This window comes from Malaclemys terrapin, chromosome 11 (genome assembly GCF_027887155.1).
Source record: "Malaclemys terrapin pileata isolate rMalTer1 chromosome 11, rMalTer1.hap1, whole genome shotgun sequence".
Lineage (NCBI taxonomy): Eukaryota > Metazoa > Chordata > Testudines > Emydidae > Malaclemys > Malaclemys terrapin.
The window spans coordinates 37822320-37842166 of NC_071515.1; the positions used below are offsets into that span (position 1 = coordinate 37822320).

The 19847-nt window shown below is 40.1% G+C and overlaps 1 long non-coding RNA gene across 1 annotated transcript in view; it reads left to right on the forward strand.

The window, feature by feature from the left end:
* The window catches only part of LOC128845053 (uncharacterized), an 88275-nt gene extending 72604 nt beyond the window's left edge, over nucleotides 1–15671 (forward strand). Inside the window, exons 2-3 of the long non-coding RNA XR_008446607.1 lie at nucleotides 15293–15361; nucleotides 15477–15671. This is a non-coding gene — a long non-coding RNA (uncharacterized LOC128845053). The remainder of the gene's footprint in view (nucleotides 1–15292; nucleotides 15362–15476) is intronic.
* The last annotated feature ends 4176 nt before the right edge of the window (nucleotides 15672–19847 follow it).

Here is a 19847-nt window from a genome sequence, read left to right on the forward strand (position 1 = left end):
AGCATTCTCTGACATTGAGCTCTGTTTTGACTGTTATCAAATCACTGAAATGCTCCTGTGGAGAGCAGAAGAAAAGTCCGCTTAATAACTCCCTTACCTATGGAATGGGCAAACAAGTAGAAAACATTTCACATTGCTTCGTATTCAGGGAGGAAGCATACAACAACGACAATTGTGATTTGGTGCTGAACAAATTTGATGAGCAATTTATATCACAAAGGAATGCAGGCTACTGTATGTGCTCAAAGGGAGGCTTTACAAGAAGCTGATATCATTTGCTAGAAAATTGAATTTAGGGGCAAAGAGAAAATCAAATCAGGGACAGAAAAGTGATAAGAATGCTGAACAAGGGCTTGTCCTAGAAATCACAGATAAAGACTGATTTCACTGCTGTAGAAATGGCAGAGCTCTCTGAGCTCACAGAAAATTAAAATCAAGAGGGTACTAGGAGGTACATTACTGTGTAAATACCCAAGAGCCCTTCTCTCCTGAAGACCTCGGGTCAAATTTAAAAGGGAGTCTAAGCTGGAGCAATTTACACCTTCTAGTCCCTCAGCATGTAATTTACTGCAAGTTGGACTCCCTTTCCGAGCTACTTGTCAACATGTAACTTAAACCTCCTTACACATCACTTTTGGTTTTGGCCCCTGGAGGTAAATTTGGAATAGACTACTAATGAACACAGACTTGAGGGTCTCAGCCCGGTCATTAGTGAATGATCATTTAACATCATCAAGCCAATATCCAGTGTGACACTGTTGACATTCACCTGTCAGTGAACCTCAAGTTAAAGGGAGAAGAGACCAAGTACAGAACCCCTACAAAGACACAGGTTCATTACATTTAGCAACCTTTGTTCAGGGATATCCAGGACTAGAATAGCAGGTTTTTCTGGCTCAGACTGGTGTTTATTGGCAGAACTGCCTTTAGGAAGAGTGCTTGTGGCAGTGGTGTTTGGTGTCATTCATTCTCAGCAGTAAAAATCAGACCGTTTAATAAATTGGGGCGAGAGGGGGAACGAAATTGAAATGGAAATTAGGGAGTAAGAGTCCTGAGCTAGGGCTGCTCATTCATAATAGCCATAGACAAAAGGGAAAAATATCCAAAATCCTATGCAAATAAAATGCCATGTTCTGCGCTGACTCAAACCTTGAGCAGTCCTCTTGATGTAAAGGGGTAGAATGGGGCAGAAATCAGTACAGGATTTAGCCTACAAGTTGTATAAAAGAAAGGTCTGATGCAACCTGGACTGCAGTCTGCTGCTCAGTCAAAGGCATAAGATATAATTTCTCTGCATCGTTGTGCAAATTCAGAACTTTTTTCTTAGCAAGATGACCTGTACTGATGAATTGGAGCCTGTTTTTTCAGTTGACATTTATGGTTAGAAAATTATCAGCTTCAAAATACGTTTCTAGTTGAAATAACACAGAATTCCTTTTCCCACCAACTCGTAATTGCAGCAAACAAATAAACTTGCTCCTGATTAAACCTGAAACCAGTAAAAGCATTGGATAATTCAGCTCAAACAGCATTTTAGGAGCCAGCTTTCATCTTTACAATTTGTTAGTGGATCCAAAATGGATTGTCTCTGCATCAGAATGTTGCCACTATTAGTAAATGGCAAAAATTGGGGCTTTCCCATTTTCTGCCCTTTGTCATGCAACAGGTTTCTGCCCCTTCATTCATCAAACTGGAGCAGTGAGCTGTGAGTAGCAATGCCCACTTTCCCCTTGATATTGGGAGGACGGGCTTTACAAAGCAATGGCTCTCAGCATTTGCCTGCTGCAGGTTTTGGTGAGGCCGGCATATCTAGTCTGTATTGCCTTATAAAGGAGTGCAAGGAAGGCCAAGTAGCAGACTGCTACTGTCATTTAAAAAACGGCATACTCCTCTTCTGCCCAAACCCTGCCATGCTTGATCCATACATTTGCCATAGTTCCAGGTGAATGCAGCTGGAGGGCCCATTCTCCCTGATCTGTAGGCAGAAGCCTCATGATCTCCTTAATATTAAAACACCTTTATAGAAACCAGTGAATCCATTTTAGTGTAAGGGGACCTTCAAAAGAAAAAAGGTTTCTCCTCATGGTGAGCTGATCTTGACGAATTCAGCTTTAAATTTTTCAGTTCAAACTGCTAAGCTACATACATTAAGACTATTAGCTCTGATGCAAGAAGCTCTGGCATACTCTGAGGCAGAGGTTCTCAACCAGCAGCTCGCAGGTTGCTTGTGGCCCAGTCAGCACAGAGCTGTGGCCCATGTGACATCCTCAGGGCCACATAGGTAGTATTGGATGCAGCCCACATAACACAATGTGGGCCGCGTATATGGTTCACAATGGTAAATAGATTGAGAACCACTGTCTGAGGTGACATATTACTGAAACAGCAGGGACAGTAATTGGAAGTCAGTTGTGTTTTTTTACTCTACACTCCTGAAAAGTGCTCTATTCTATGAGGAAATAAATAAACAACAAGTGTATGAGTGTGCAAGAATTTCTAGGTAAGCCTATGTGGCGTTAAATCAGCCCAGATTTCACTTGTCTGTGATCTACTTGTGATCAGTGTTTGAGGTAAAAATCTTTACTCAATTTCCCTATAACACTAGTGACTGCCAACTAGGTTTCTAAGCAACCCAATTTCTAAAAATGTTTTAGACAAAACTGTTATTATACTGGAGTTACTCACCGGTTATCCAGTGACCTGCTTGAATCTCCTGGAGTTTGAAGAAGTTAAAACTTCTGTGAAAGCTATTGGAATCTGTAGATCAGTCTGGACTAACACACTCAGCTGCTTACACAAATAAGACAACCCAGGTAGCCACACCAGGTCTCTGAAAATGCAAAGGAGAATTGCCTGATCAAAAGTTCACCATAGGGAATATAATATTTTTAATGTTATGGTCTTGGCTATCAAATGAATCTTATGGCTTATTAATACAAAGTATGGTCGTTCCAATAGCGCTGCTAAATGAAATCCTAAATCTGATACTTGAAGGTATCTAGGATTGACAACTTGCTGTATGCAGTTTGTGTCATTGCCTTGCATCAGTAAAGATATAAAGAACAAAAGAGAATCATGCAACTATTGCTTCAGACATGCAGAAGTCAACTCCCTTCCCCAAATAACCCTTGTAACCGTTTCTCTACCTGCCATATTAGACTTGAGTTCAATTAAGAGTACTCTTCCCTATCGTGAGATTCAATTGCTTCTTAATTCGTTAATTACTCCACAGAACTCGTAAAGCATGAACAGCAGCAGTGTGGGCTTTCACCGAATAGTGCCCCAACTTTGACCTACGAGGACCATGGGCAGGTGTGAAAGAGGCTTAGTACCTGGGCCTATCCACTGAGTCTGCCAACTCTGGTAGTGGTTTTAGTGTTGCGAACACCTGCCCATTATCAGCTGGAGGGAGTCTAGCAAACTCCTGTCACGTAGGCGACCATCCCAGCCCAGGTTCGCAATCTTCAATCATTGTGGATCAGAGCTGGATTTGAACAGGCAGCCTAGATTCCATTGCCAGTTTTTTAGCAATGTTAGCAGTTTTTTCTAAGTACATGAACGAATACTGAAAGGCATAGATGTGTTAAAGTCTTCCTTTGCCTTACTGCTAATAGTGGTACCCAGTTTGTGACAGCTGAATTTCTGGTCCTTTCAAGTTAGGTATGATGGACATATAAAACCAGCTGTTCACTTTCCCAGAATAAGCACAGAGAAAAAAGAGGTGCACATACTACATAAAGGGACCTTTGTCAAGATAAAATTGGGTGATATCCTCACTCCACTCCAGCCCTTTACCCAGCATAAAGGAGCCCTAAAAACACTGTTTCAGCTATGGGAGGATTCCTTTGGCATAGGCAATGCAGAGACAGCCATATGGCTGCCTTTCAAGGCCTCCCTTATAAGCCCGGGTGTAGGGGTCATGCTGGGGGTGTGGCTGCAGCACACAACCCTGCGGAGATTCTAGTCTCAGCTGCACTGACACACATAGGACTGTCTGGAGGAGGCTGTGGTAACTTAGGCAGACCTCCAGGGCTGTGGCCCTGAGCAGCCTAGGATCTGGAGAGCAGAAAGGTAATTTAACGCTACCTTAGACCCATCTCCTCTGGACTAAGTATGAGGTTGCACCTGTGAGGGAATGTCCACACTGCAATAAAACACCCTTGGCTGGCCTGCATCAGCTGCTTTGGGCTTGCAGGGCTTGGGCTGCAGGGCTAAAATTGCAGTGTAGAGATTTGGGCTTGAGCTGGACCCTTCTCCCATGCAGGTCCCAGAGCCCAGGCTCTAGCTCAAATGTCTACACTACAATTTTATAGCCTCACAGCCCAAGCCCTGCAACCCCGAATCAGCTGACATGGGCCAGCCACAGGTGTTTTATTGTAGTGGATCAGTACACAATCTCATCCAATACATATTTTTAAAAGATGGTGTGAGCAATGTTACTATTCTAAAACAACTTTAGATCGTTCAAACTGAAATCATTCTAAATATCAAATACACTTCCAACCACTTGTGCTGCTTGCTTACTTTTGCACTTAATTCAGCTTGGAGAGTGAAAATCAACAGGGCTATTTATAGTCAGTTTCATTTCCTGATTCTCAAGTGCTAGCTTATTCCTTCAGTGTATAGGAACTTATATCTTTTTAATAACCTTTCTATTCACATTTAAAGATGGATCCAGGGTAGTTTCCAGATCTGGATTAGGTTTAGGCTGTGAAATCATACAAGCTGTTCTTAGAAGATTTTGGGTGCATCTATCTCAGAAAAAAAGACCCTTTCACTTTTGGATTCCATCTAGAAATATACCAGTAGAGGACTATAGGGATTTTAATATGAACAGATACTACTTCTGAATTTGAAGAGATTTGGGTTTTGACCCTTTCCATTCATATTAGTTTTTGCAAAACATTTTTTTTTTTGTTTTAGCAAAACCTACATTTGGGATTTGACCTCCTTGATGGTGCCCTGTTAAAGAACACTGAAACAGAACAGTCCACTAATCTTTTCCTAGCACTTAGATATCAAAATTTCTGTGGGAGCAACAGATGCCAGCCCAGTTCAACTTCTCTGATATGGTAGCAATTAAAGTACACAGTTCTCATTCTGGTAGAGAATCTAGCCCCAATTGTGACCACCCCCTTTTCTCTCTCCTCTAGCCCCCTCACACTTCCCTCCAAAAAAGTGGTAGAAAGTTTAGAGGAATTAACTTGGTACATGTGAATTTTCATGACATATCACTCTACCAGAGCATGAAGCCTACCCTGAACTGGATGATTTGGTCCATGTAAATGCTAGAGAAAGGGCTACTCCAGTTTCAGGGAAAGATAAATCTCTCTGTGTTAAAAGGAACAATGGGAAACTTTAAGAGCTAAATTTACTAATGTTCATTCTCAGAAGTCATGAAATTCACACAGTGCTTTCCTTGAAATTTTATGCAGTGAGTGCCGTGTTAAAATGCATTTGAACTCAGAGGTACCATAGGACCATACATGTTCCACACTGGTGATCTTATGTCTAGTAGGACAGCAAGGGACTTGATAGAAAGCGTTAATATAGCTCTCTCTCATGTCAATGGCCAAAAGGACAAGAGTAAAAGATAACTCCATCAACCAGTACTCAAATGTTCCCTGATATACATAGAAACAGCCAAGTGAAAGGAAAATATGATACATAGCTAATGTCCCTAATTGACACTTTATCTTAGTGTGTGATAAGGAAATGTGCAAGATTCTGCAATAAGTGAATATTTAACAGATCTGAATAAAGATAAATTGATGAGAACCTTTCACCGATAAACAAATATATCTTTATTCTTTTGGATGTAGGAGATAGCTATACAAATGACAACCTGCATTTTATGTGATGATGAACATGTGTTGCTAACTAAATTGAATATGGTCAAATAATAAAACATTTAAAACAATTCCTTTTCTGAGGAAGGAACAATGTCTAAAGTTATTACAAACTTAGATTATTACAAGATTTAAAAACTCTTAATTAGTTTTCAATTTTTATGCCTCTGTTTCTGTTTTGCAATTGATTTAGCTTAGTGGGTGAAACTAGGTCACTCAGTTTCACTTTCTGGTCATAGTTAGTTTCATTTACCAGTTTTCAATAACTGTCTCTGTGGTTTTGTGTTTGGGGTTCCAGTGCTGCAGGGACACACTGAAATCTAGGTCATCTGGGACCCTAAACATTTGGTTTATTGAACGTAAACAAAGAAGTATGAAAATATTTCTATTCGATATTTGTAAATTCTCCCTTCCTCCACTATCCTTACTTTTTTCCTTCTGAAAAAATCACAACACAACAAAATTGGCATATTGTGTTTTTAAAAATGTCCCTCCAGGGAAAGGATAAAGATGTTCATTCTTCATAGACTCTTACTAAGACAAAATGAACAATTATCTAAGTGTTCACAACAAGATTGGGATTAGATTATATTTTTATTTTCGAAAGAGGGAGGAAGTGAGAACAGTTATCTAAAAACGGTTGTACTACATTTGTCCACTAAGTGGTCCTTAAAGACAGATATTTAGAAAAGGCAGATTCAGGTTTATGCCTTCACATTAGATTGGGGGTTTGGGGGAAGAAGCTATTTTAATATCAGCTAGTAGATGAGGCCAAAACATTTTTGAAAGTTTTGTCACCTTAAGCTATATTTATGTTGCACATTTATCAGAGTTGAAAACTATGAATTATATTTAAATTATAAAGGCCTCTCCTGCACACTAGTAGATTTTACTTACATGAGCAGTCCCATTGACTTCAACAGATCTACTCCCATGAGTAAGTTCTATAGGCTCAAGCCCTCATTTGATACTAGAATGCTCCTTTCATACTCAAGGTAACCCAAAACACTTTGCAAAGTAATGAATTAAACACTGGTATTGAAAAAAAGTCAGAAATAGCCCCACACAGCTGTGGACAATTTCATAATATTCAACTCTCATATGAAAATATTTACATTCAAATCACTTTACAAATGGAGGGCTTGATTTGCTCTCAGGCTAGTGGCAGCAGCTGTGCACTCAGAGTTATTCAACCCAGAAGGTTGGTACTACTGCACTTGTTGGGGGGTTTCTCCAGAGACAGGATTCCATAAGAAATCTGCTGGTGGAGGGTCACTCTGAGAGGTGCTGAATGAGAGCATTCTCTAGACAACCAATCCACACATCCTCTTTGTTCTGTGCCACTTACTTTTGGATTGCACTAACTGGTACCAAAATTCACCAAAAGTGAGTGTTACTGATCCCCTGTGCTATTGCAAAATCCTCCATTGTGCAGACTTTATGCCACGAGGGACCTGCAATGTGGGTCATATCAGCTTCCGCCATCAGAAATCCAGGAATGAATCAAGGTTCCTAACATTAATTTTAAGACCCTTCTGAATTGTAGAGATGGCTACATTCAAGTGAAGAGTTAAAGCAACTTGCCCCAGGGGAGTCACAACAAGAGCCAGAGCTAAAACTCTTTCCATCTCTCACAGAGTCAAGTGAAAGTGTGAACATGTTTCCTCCTTTGTTCTGTATAGGCATTAAACCTTACTAACTTTATGCAGTAGTATATATATGTATTTTCCAAAAAGTTAGTTTCTAAATGTAAGAAATTAAATTTCTCCAACACAACATTTTTAAAACGTTATATTCTATGTAGAAATGGAAAACTAAAGTGCATAAAACAGACTTGCATTCACTGCATGTGAGCTTTTATTATGTTTTTGTAATTTGATAGTTTGTAAATGGCTAATTTCTAAATACATTGTACTAATTTCTATATGCATTTTGGAGTTAGGCACTCATTTCAAGAGTGTAAAGTATGTGATACTGTGAGACTTTATTGATTTATAGAACAATGTAGTATTGACCATTCCTTTTGTTAAGAAATGCAAGCAAGCATAAGGTTAAAAATTATTGTTATGAATTTTAGAAATGGACTTCCTTGTTATTACACTGTAGTTCTTCTGAAAATTAGAGTGATAGGTGAATATAAGCGGTGTAATTTGCTTGCCATACACAACCCGCGCCCCCTGCAAATCTAATGCAAAAATGAGCTCTCTGAAATTTGTCCCACAATAGGATACTTTTTTTAAAAAAAGAAAGAATGCGCAAATCTATCTGAAGGGTAGAGTTCTAAACAACAATATTCTAACAATAATAGGCCCTTGCATGTAGATATTACATATCTCATATTATATAGGGCTGGATTTTGACTATTTCTAAAGCAATCAAGTTAGAGTGGAAGAGATCTTGGCTCTTCTGCATTGCTATGTTAAGGCTACCTAGAGAGCAGTTGAGATGCGGGATGGAGAGCAAGAGCTAGGGACCCAATACTCCCCTTGTCCCCATCAAGAGCTGGTGGGCAGGAAGGGTCCATAATAATGGCTTCATGCCCCGTGCACCAGTAGAGTTAGCTAGGCATCAGGAGGGGGAGTAAGGTATGCCTCAAAAAGGGGTCAAGGAGTGTACACCATTCCCACAGCAAGTGGAGATCACAGAATGGAATTGTGACATATCCTTCCTGATGCTTCTTCTGGGGTGGCCCAGGTATGTGCCACCCTTTACTCTGGGCTTATCTAAAAGCTGTCTTACCTATAATATTCTCCTAAGAGATCCCCAAAAGTTTCATAAACTAACAGAAAGAGAAATCACTGGACTGCAGCAACCTTTTGGATAGAATGCAGTGCTTGTGTAATAGCGCATAGCACCACTACTCAGGAGTAGTTTAGGACAAGGAGTGTAGCCATTTGAGACTGCGAGTGGAAATTAGGTAGGAAGAATATAATTATCCAAACTGGAATTTGGTCAGGACTAACAACCCTGGTCTTGTAAGACCTGTCATAGAGGGTTTGGTTGGTTATGCTGAAATGTTTTGATTGAATGAGGAAAAAATACAAAATTAAATACGATGGAGCTATGTTCATCCTATCTTATAATGATATGTTGGATTCCTTTACTGCTTTGTGGTGTTAGAGAAGAATCTCCATAATAAAGGGAAAAAATAAACAAGCCATATAAAATGAGGTAATGCTACTCAGAAACTGCCATCATACAGCAGTCACATGCGTCTATAACTGCCCCCAGCAGTGTTTCTTCAGTTTCCTCAGTAGAGCTCCCCATTCATATAATCAAGGTGCCATTATCTGCCAAACTACTCTAAAAAAATAAAAACCGTAGGTGAAATCCTGGCCCCACTGAAGTCAATGGCAAAACTGCCATTGACTTCACCTCAGATGTCATTTTCACATGATCTGTCATGTCACTTAATCATTAATAGTAAGAGCAAAAGCTTTGGGTCAATGAGCCCCGATAAAACTGTTCGCACTAGAAGAAAAGAGTAGTCTCTAATATTAAAGTTAATTTTTAACTGCGCCTGTTCCGAAAAGCGCCTAATTTTTTGACAACTCCACAACTGTCAGGACAACCAGCTACATCGTCAGCACCGAGTCACATACAATGGGCTTGCAGAGACGAGAGGCATCCAGAGACTCCTACCTGGTTCCTGCAGTTGCCAGTAGAATCACATTTGTTGGGACCACAGATTTAGTGGATAGAAAAGGTGAAAGAAGTTCCCTTGGGAGTTGAGGCAGCAGGAGAAGGTAGCAGAAGCAAAGGAGTGAATAAAAAGAAACACTTGCACTTCAGCATCCAATCCATGATGTGGAAACATTCAATAAGCTAGCTCTACTCCGTATTCTGAGGGAGGGGAAATCAAACAGGAACGCAGGTGATCTGTGACCCCTTCTCCTAGCTAAGCCAATGCAAAGAGACTGTATTGTACCAACAAAGGCCCATTATACTTCTCTTCAGATATTTGGTCTGTGATTCAGGATGTATAAGGATTTCTAAGAACCATTAGGACATGGACTCTGCACTGGAGTATCCTTTTCATGAACTCCTGCTCATTTTAGTGAAAGAAGTAGGATTCACAAGGACCTTTTAGTACATTAATCACCTTTGGCAAGTGCAGCCCTAGCCATGCAGTTCTACCTGATGCAAAATCCTCACAAGGGAATTTCATCTGTGAATGCTGTGCACGATGGTCTAATGTGTATATAGGAAAGGGAACTTTTGGCACCTATTCAAAGGCAAAACATACCAGATACAAAACTCCACCTTGTGTGACCTAAGTCATGTGATCCAAATACTAAAATAGCCACATGGGCCTATACACATAGCAGAAGCAAAACAAACCGCTTAAAAACCAAGATAATTGAACATAAAAGCACCATCAGGAAACATCATGAGTCCCTTGTCATTTCACATTTCACGCAACACAAACATGACATCTTATCCCTTAGATTGCTACACATTAATCAAACATACCTCCACACTTGAGAGGATAAATGCTATCTAAGGAGAGAAGCCTTTTGTATATTTACTTTGTATTCTTTAAGCCCTGCAGACCTCAGTAATGAATGGAATCTTAGACCATCTTTCACATGAAGAGCCAGAATGTCATACAAAATTTCTCATTTCATACCACACTGTCCTCACATGTTGCCCAGATAATTTCTCAAGACTGGGATGTCCTTTAAAAAGCAGCAATTTTTGTTGAGATTTATTGTCAGAAATAATGGATTTGGTGAGCCACACTGCTGTGTGCATTTCTTATTGTAGACAGCAGCACTATAACTATGCAAGCACTGTAACTCCCGGGCACTATGACAATTCCTGATGCACCATACAAGTGCTGGTGCAAAAGTCCTTAGTGCTGTTTGTGGGAATTCCCCTGGGGACTCAATGGAAATTTAAAAATACCATCTACTATGAAATACGCCTATTATCTATTATTAGTCTGTTGGCAAACAACTGCCTGTACTATGTGAATTGCAGGGATATTTTTAGAGGCAGGTTAAGCTTTTAGTGATGGGCCCATGTGGACGCTCCATCACTGACCATTTTTAAATCAAGATTGGATGTTTTTTCTAAAAGCTGTGCTCTAAAAATTAGTTTGGGGAAATTCGATGACCCGTGTTATGCGGGAGGTCAGACTAGATGATCACAATGATCCCTTCTGGACTTGGAATCTATAGATCTATAAAAATGTTAAATTCCAATAATAATCCAAAAATGTAGGTGCTTATGCTAATGTTTTAGATATTCTGCCATTGCAGGGGCTTGGTCACTGGTATACCTCAGCCCCTCCTAGTCTCTGCCTGTGGCACATCATAGTCTAGTCTCCTGTGGGTTGTAACACTTTGATCTCATTTGGTTGTAGGGTTCATGTGCAGGAGCTGGGTTATACACAGACTAGATGATCTGGTGCGCCTTTCTGGCCTTAAAATCTATAATTCTACCCCTACCCCACCACTTTGCTGCCTTCACTTCATGACCCAGCCCCCTCCTGAAAACATCCTATCTAAGGCTGCAAGGAGCATGACAGCTTTGGAGGGCCTTATGATGCACATTTCCCACACTCTAGAACTTCCTTGCTCACAAGCACCCCAGAGCATCCTGCCTGCCAAGCTATTCAAAGTGTGTATGGCCTGGTGCTCAGCCAAGTGGCTGTCAACAACACAGAGGCTTATGGAAGCATTTGGAACAGGGTAGATAGGAGGTTGAAGGTCTCTTGGGTTTCAGGGAGGAAAAGAGGATTTAAGGGAACTGGGAAGAGAGGGAAATCCAAGCCTTTAAAAGTCAGTCTTCAGCTCGTCATTAGGTTCTGATTGTTTTGTCCATCCCTACTTTCATCTTTAAGGAACAGAATACTTCTATAAAAAGTGACCTGCTGTTAGTAATAAATAATCTTAACAATTAGCTCCTATATAGTGCTTTCCACCCATAGAGCTCTCTGATCAGATGATCCTAGTGAAAGTCTAACTCACTATAGCTAAATAGTTGACTATTAAACATTTCATTGTGTGAGACTGTAAATTCTAGTTATTGAAGTAGGCTAAATCTTGGTCTGCTTTCTGGATTTGATTGCTTTATAGTTTAGAATTAGCTCCTTGCTGACATTTACAAGAGTCATTATTTCTTCCAAGTATATTATGAGAAGAAGCAACATGAAAGCAAAGAAAAGGAAATATAATGGCAAAGGCACTAATTGTAACAGTTGCCCCATTTGTTTTTATACAAATCAATTGAGGCCAAATTGTGCCATCCTTAATTGAAGAAAACTCCCATTGACTTTAATGTGGAATTTGGTCCTAAGGTAGATACACTTTTGTTCACATCATTTGCCCCTCACTGTGGAAAGGATTTGCTTTCATACAGTGTCAGAATGTATTGGAATTTGTACTAGCAGCATGATGTGTCTTTTTAAAGGAAATGGTAATATCCTAAAGCACTCGCTAAAATAAAAACTCCAGTGAGGGTCTTTTCCTGACCAAGGCCTTCAGAATTTGTCCCTGTGTCAGTGGAGACCAATGGAGATCATGGCCTTCATGTGAAAAAAAAAATTACTAGTAATATGGGGTGCTTCAGTTCTTGCATGCCCAATTTGAGTGCTGAGTACCTGCCACCTGAATACTGGGTCCCGATTAGGGGTCTCAAAATGGGCACCCAAAACCTAAGGCACTCAAAATCATTAGGGACGTTTGAAAATGCAAATCTATATTGCATCTGTTGCTAATCTGTACACTATGCAAGCTACTGTAACAAATTATTGTAGGGCAGTGTAAAGAGGCCTCTGTATAAATGAGGCCCTGTGTATTTACAACTGGGTGAGAAAAATCTCTTTATGGTATATCTGACATATATCTTTCTTGACCTATCTTTTCTATAGAGAATGGGAAAAGAGAGAGAGAAAATACATGGGATGAAATCTTGGCGTCATTTGAGTCAATGAGAGTTTGCAATGAGAGTTTCATCCATGGAGAGGAAAAATGGGGTTTTGAAGCGTGAAGGAAATTATTTTAAAAATCTGCTGTGAGTTACAAGAAGGTCTGATGCTTTCTAAATTATGAATATTGATTAATGGTTGTGCTATGTAAAGTTGTGAGAGTATTGTGAGCTTGAAACAAAACCATAGGTCGAAATAGCGTCAGACTTTGGGAAGTTCTGATCCAGATGCAAACTTTGCAGCTCAAACCCATCTCTAACTTTATACAGGCTTCACAATAAACCTGCTACAAAGATGAATTTTTAACTTTTTAAAACAAATGCTGGAGTTTCTGGCATAATAAGGCCTAGGGACATGAAGACAGTGAGGTCAAGCTGGAGGACAAAGTGATGGGGCTGATAGGACTGGCAATAAATGTACGGTTTTCTTTTTTTAAAGAGGAAGAAGATGGAAGGGATGAGAGTGGCGGGAGCCTCATAGGGAAGGGCTGAATGGTGGAAGCTGATTGGCAGACCAAGAAGAGAGGAATTATAGAAACTGAGCTCCTCCCAGTCAATTCTTTCACTTCCTCTAAAAAATACTATGTCAAAAAATAGCATGTTAGTCCAGCACTGTTTTTTGTTAACAACACCCACTTGAGCTCTGCTCTCAAGATTTATTATAACACCATTAAACCCCTAGGGGTCATTACAATCTTGCCTTTCATTTGGTCTGTACATAAATAATTGATCATCATAAGGATCGAAAACTGTGGAAATGAAGACAACTTAACACAGATATTCTTTATGACATCAATTACAGGGGAAATCATTTGATGTGAACAGAGAATATTTCAAATGGTACAATGATGATAGCTACTAAAATTACTTTGTAGGCTAAATGAAATGTGTACACTGATTGGTTCTGTTGCCCGTTCACAGAGAAAGTGTATTACGGTTCAAGGAAAAAGATGGCTAATTATCTAAACGTACATAGGGTGTGATTCACCACCACCTTACTGCAGTTTTACACCTATCTGACTCCATTCAAGTCACCAGCCGAAAACTGACATGATGGAGTTGTGAATCAGGCCCATAGTTTGTAAGTAATTTACTGCTGCCAGTTGCAGTACGGAAGGAGGAAATGTTTTGGAGTGCTTGTTGCTGTGAGTTAAGCCCCCGGAGTGTGCATGCTATTGTCAGCAGTGGAATGTACTATGCCAGCAGTGTCATGGGGTTAAGGTTTGAGAGTAGCTGTTACAACAGTAGCTGAAAACATTTATGACACTAAAACCTGGGGACAGGCTGAAATACTGTAAACAGCATCACTGAACCTGTTGAAAGGATGTCAGAGTTCAAATATTTTTGTATGAGGCAATTTATGTAGTGTTGACTGCTGAATTTATACATATGGGGATGAGCACCGGGAAGCTGGTTTGGTTGGAGGGGACATTTTCTATCATTGTTGTTAGTTGTGGTGTTTATATATGGCATCGTTCCATTTTTCCCACTAGCACAGGGATAGGTAGTTTGTAGGGTATTCAAATAGTACTGGGGATGGTATTAAAAATCTATGCTAATGGTAAGTATAGGGGTTCACTGTATTCCCGTAAGGCAAGAACAATGACTGGATGCTTGTCTTCTGTTATTTCTTTAATTATAAGGGATGTACTGAATATATAGAGTGATAACATTGTTTTATTTGATATGTCATTGGGAAGGGTGTTATGCCAAATGAATATTGGATTTTGAATGTGAGTAAGCGAGTGAAAGGGAATGTATTTCAGTGAGCAGTGCTGAGTGAAAAGTTGCTGGTGTGTATCTTACAGCATGTATGTTACAGTCTGGCTATATAGAGAGCAAGTTCTATAGGCATGTGACCGCTACTGAAAATATTTTGCCTGATAGTCCTGAAGAGTTCAGCGCCAGGAAATTTAGAAATTGGGCTGTGGAGAAAAGTGAAACAATAAATTTGAATTCATGTCATACTGAAATCAACAGGACTGCACACTGAGCAAGGAATCACACATGAGTAAAGGTGGCAGGGTCTTGAATTTTGACTGAATTGTCATATTAGGATGATATTAAACCATTGACAGATCATATTTATTATTTATTTGTATTGTGGTTGTGCCTAAGGCCACTGTTGCGTGTGTCCTTTTGTGTAACAATAATAATAATTAGCAATGAATTGGTTACAAGCAGCACCATGAGTGGAGAGATTTTTCCATACAATGACTGAACACAATAATGTAAAGAAGCTCTCAGAACACTTTTTGGGTGAGGCAGTCCATGTAGTGGAGAGGTCTGCTGGGGACGTTGCTGGCTTTGAAGAGATGGGTTGTGGCTTGATATAATTTTTATACAGTTTTTTTCTGGTATTCTTTTCATTTGATAAAATAATATTTTCCCTTCTCTCTGTCCCCAGCAGGCTGCTAACTTGAAGCAAGACTTCCGCATGTCTGCTCTTCCCTGGGCAAGGGTGTGCAGCCCAATCACATCCCACAACTAAATTTCTGTTTATGTGTCAGTTATAGATAAGGGGGGATTTAAAGACACCAGTGAGAGGGGCTAGGCCATGGCCCACCACCACATCGTGGGTAGGTACAAGGTTGAGGCTTCATTTGTTAATTTTGCACTGTGTTACACCCTCAGCAAGTGTACAAAAGCTTTTTTTTACAGTCTGACCCTAGCTGGCTGTCTTTTTCCTTTCAGATCAGAGGAATGGAGATCGTAATCCAGAAGCAGCCTGAGGAACATAAGTGTGTATTTTTACCCTTTCTGGTGTATTTGCATGAAATCTTATACCCTAATGAGGCTCTTGGATGGATTTCCCTTTTAAGACTTTGTGGGAAATGGTTATAGTGAGTATTTCATTTTTTGTACAAAGAGAAATAAAGATTTTTTATTTTGTAGTAATTCTATATGTTTGGTCTTTCCCCCCCTAAACACTTGCATGGCAGCAAGAAGGCTGGGCAGCAGGAGCATCACAGGAGGCAGGGGAACAGAGTAGGGTTCATGGAGAGGCAGATTGGGCAGCAGGAGGGATTGCACACTAAAGCCCAACCCCATTTGGACTGAGCTTTGGGAAGAAAAATGGCAGGCAGGAAAGGCAGAAGATAGAGGAAGTAGGAGGCCAAGCAATAATTAAAATGGCTGATTACCTTTAGTAGCAGCCATTTTAAACACCACTTATTCATACATTATTAGGGAACAGATACGTACAAATAACAGTCTGGCTAAATTACCAGATTTCTGTACAAATCAATTCCAGTTTGGGAAAATCCCAAGTGTAATGGAATATGGATGTGAGGTAAGGAGGTTGGGTGCTTACGAGGTAGGGTCCATTTCCAAGGGGTTAGAATTGTTCTAGGAGGTTTATGGGAATCTCAGGGTGTAGTACAATCTCTTGTTGCTTTAGACTGTTGTTTACTTTCTGTGTTTCATAATTTGAGGCATACTCAGGTATGAAGAACAGATGTGCAGATGGTAGTTTTTGACTCGCATGCACAGGGGAACAAGTATAGTTTAGCAATGATTTTAAAAACAGATTTCTTTTAAAGGTATGTTCAAGTAGTACCATAAGTGGTTATTTTCTGAAAACAGACATATCTGTGAGACATCTCTAAATCTCCACTGGAAAAACAAGCCATTCCAACTAAAAATTATTGAGAGGAAACACTGTGTAAGAGGTTACTATAAGTTCTATTCCCATTGCAGACAGATGTAATTTGCATGCTTGTTTCTCTGGAAACTTTTCAAAGTTGTTTTTCCACCGCAAATACTAGCAAAGTGCTCTGGGGAAGGGGGAAACAAATAGTACATTTTTAAAGCTGGCTGTCCCCTACCATTAATGGCTCTTCCAACTAAAGGGATGAAGTTAAGGTTGAGGATGCCACAGTATGTTCAGTGTACATGGGTAGCAGTAGACATTCATATTCTACACACACACAAAGAAATATGAGAGAAGGGGGCAGGGTTTAATATATGTGAACACTAGGACAATCGACATCTGGCAACCCAACGCTAAGCACTGATGGAATGAGTCACATAAGGAGTGTATTGTCCAAGGATTCACATAAAGAACATATTTTAATTATAACAATATGTTAGCACATTTCTATCCCTAGGTCTGCAAGCACTTTACAAATGGCAAGTAAGCATTATTAGCCTGATACCTGTTTTCGGGTTGTCTGTAGAGGAGGGCGAATCACATTGCCTGATGCTACCAGCTCAGCTGATCTGAACCTGGCTGCTTGGCCTGCTGCCACTCCTTTCAGTGTTCTGGAGCTGACTAGCCTGTGTTCCCCATTCTATCATTACATGGCTAGCTGATACTGCTGCCACACTTCCCATTTTCTGGTGCTTACAAGCCACTCTGAGTGATGGAATCTTCTGGGGAGAGGATGAGATGCCCACACCCACTCTGCATTCTTCTGTGGATGGACAGTTTGAAGTCTCCAACCTTGGAAGAGATGAGGGAGGTGGCAAAGGGTTCTGAGATAGTTCTGCATTAGAATGCAGTGGAGGCTCTTCCAGATAGGCAGGGTAGACTTTGTTTATCATGCTTTGAATCAAGTATAGTATGACCTTTTCCAGTTTTGACCATATTTTTAATACTCTAAGTCACCTAGTCACTTTCATACATCACCAGATCGAGTGCAAGAAATGGAAAGCAGAAGATGCAATCTGGCAGATTTGGTGGAGGAAAAAATGGAAAACAGGCTGATTGGCCAACCCATCCCTCACTCAATCCCACAGGGGCTGCATGGGGTAGAGAAAAAAGGAAGGAGTAGGTCATTCAGCCACTCTCAAAAGACCTGGAGGGGAGCAGCAGGCATCTTGGTTGGGCCTAAAGTAAGAAACCAGAGATGGAAGGGTTTCCCCTAGAAGACAAGGAGTCAGGAAAGAAGGACATGGAGGGTGGTTGGTGACTTCCCCTCTATCCTCTGAAAGTGATATGCAGGTGGGGGTGAACATTTCAGAACCTCTAAAACCATTTGATTTGCGTCTGAGTACTGAACAAAGGTTCAGGAGATTCTTGTTTTAGCGAAAGCAGTTAATCAGTCTCTCTCTATTACCCCTTCATTCTGTTCCTTACAATCTAACCACAATCACATTCCCTTTTGCCAAAATAAATCTATCTTAATGGGAGGAAAACCAAAACAAACGTGTCATTTGATTTACTACCTTGGCAATATGTTAATTGCCGGGTGCTAGCACTGGCTAGAGCTACATCAGAAGTTGGTCTTTTACAGTTCCTGCTGCAGCACCCATTTCTGCTCAATGAGGGTGGGGGTAAAAGGAGTGGCTGTAGAACCACAGATTTTTAAAAAAGCAAATGATGACTATCTTTCATTTCTATTTGAACCTCTTACATAGTTTTCTGTATGAACAGTTATTGAATTGTCATGATTTATATAAAATGGTAAGAGCTGAAACTATTAACCAGTTTTTAGAAAAACTCTTTGATCCAGATTTTTAATGACAAATCAGGCAACATGTGAAGTCACACGGGTGACAGCAGCCATTACTTCACCAGAAACTGACAACTCAGTTAAGCACTTGCTGGCATTTTTATATGTAAACATACACTCTGAAACATAGAGCTGATACGTAAAACACCCACCAGGTCAAATTCAGCATCTGCCATGAATAGTTTTAATTCAACACAAGAGTCTATCTTTTCAGTGGCACAAGAACAGCTGTATGTCAGAAGCATTAACTTCCTAATGCATTGCACCCCTTAGAATTGTCTCTGCTTCAGCCTAACCTTGGGCTTTCCTCCCTTGACTTTAATGGGATTAGTCAAAGGTTTAAAGTTGGGTACATGCTTAAGTAACATGCCAAATCATATCCTTAATGTTGTGCACCTAGTGTCCTGTCCCGCAAGGTACTGAGTGCCCTGGGTATTAATGGGACTAGAGAGTGCTTAGCACTTTGCAGAACTTGGCCATTGCAGGGCTCCTGACTGCAGGCTGAATGTGCCAGGTAGGAGTCCAGTTATCCAGGAGCACCTGTGCTTAGGCTAGCAACATTAGGTACATTGAGAAACGAGTGAGATTTGTCACAAAAGGAAGTCCAAAACTTTAAATTACAATTGTTTAAAAGCAACATTGCATTGGCCTACAGCCTTTGGTTCAGTCAAAACTTCCTTGGATTTCAGTGGGCCATTTGCCTGCATAAGGAATACAAAATTAGGTCCTCTAAAGAGAAACCTCAAATACATCCATAAATGTTCCTTGTAACAGAGTTTTGTAAGTGTCTTTATAGTACAACTCCTTTATATTTTTGTTAATTATTTAGAAGCTCAAAAACTGCTGAATGCATTTTTTAAAATTATCGATCAGTTGAACTTCTTTCTTACTGTTTGAAGTGTACTTTATCCCTGTGTGTGTAAGAGAGAGACCATGTGTCTTTTTTGTTGGAAAGTCCTGCTTTGCCACAAATTGTTGGGTGACTTTGATCAAGACAAAGAACTCCTCAGTGTCCTTATATGTAAAATAGGAATAATGAAAATCACCTTATTACAGTAGTGTTTTGAGGCTAGAATCATTAATGTCTGTAAAGCACTTTGAGAACCTTTGATGGAATGCACTACATGTGTACGGGATATTATTGCTCGGCTAACACTCCTTAGTATACTTGAGAGAACTGAAGGGAATACACCCAACTGACTGATTGTTGTTATGGACCTGCTCACTTATCTTGTGCTTGCATTGTAAATATTTAACAAGAAGAATTTCCTTTCCCTTCATAGACGTGCTTCAGTGTATTTAATATATTTTAAGAAAAGCAATGACATACAGCAACTACCCTCCTATCCTACCCAATCTGAACCCTGGAGTTGTTCTACTGCATCTTTAAAAGCCTCTGAAGACATGGCAAGATAACATCAAGGCCAACGGGTGCATGTTGGGAGAGATGATCAGTCACTTACTTTTTTGATGTTAATTCAACAACGTGTTCGTAAGTCCAGAGTTCTTAGACCTATTGAGTTAATGGGGATTGTTCTCTACTTAAGGCCTGAAGGCCCAGATTGTTCAGACCTCCACTGAAGGATGAATCCAAAGTTCTCTCAAAGAA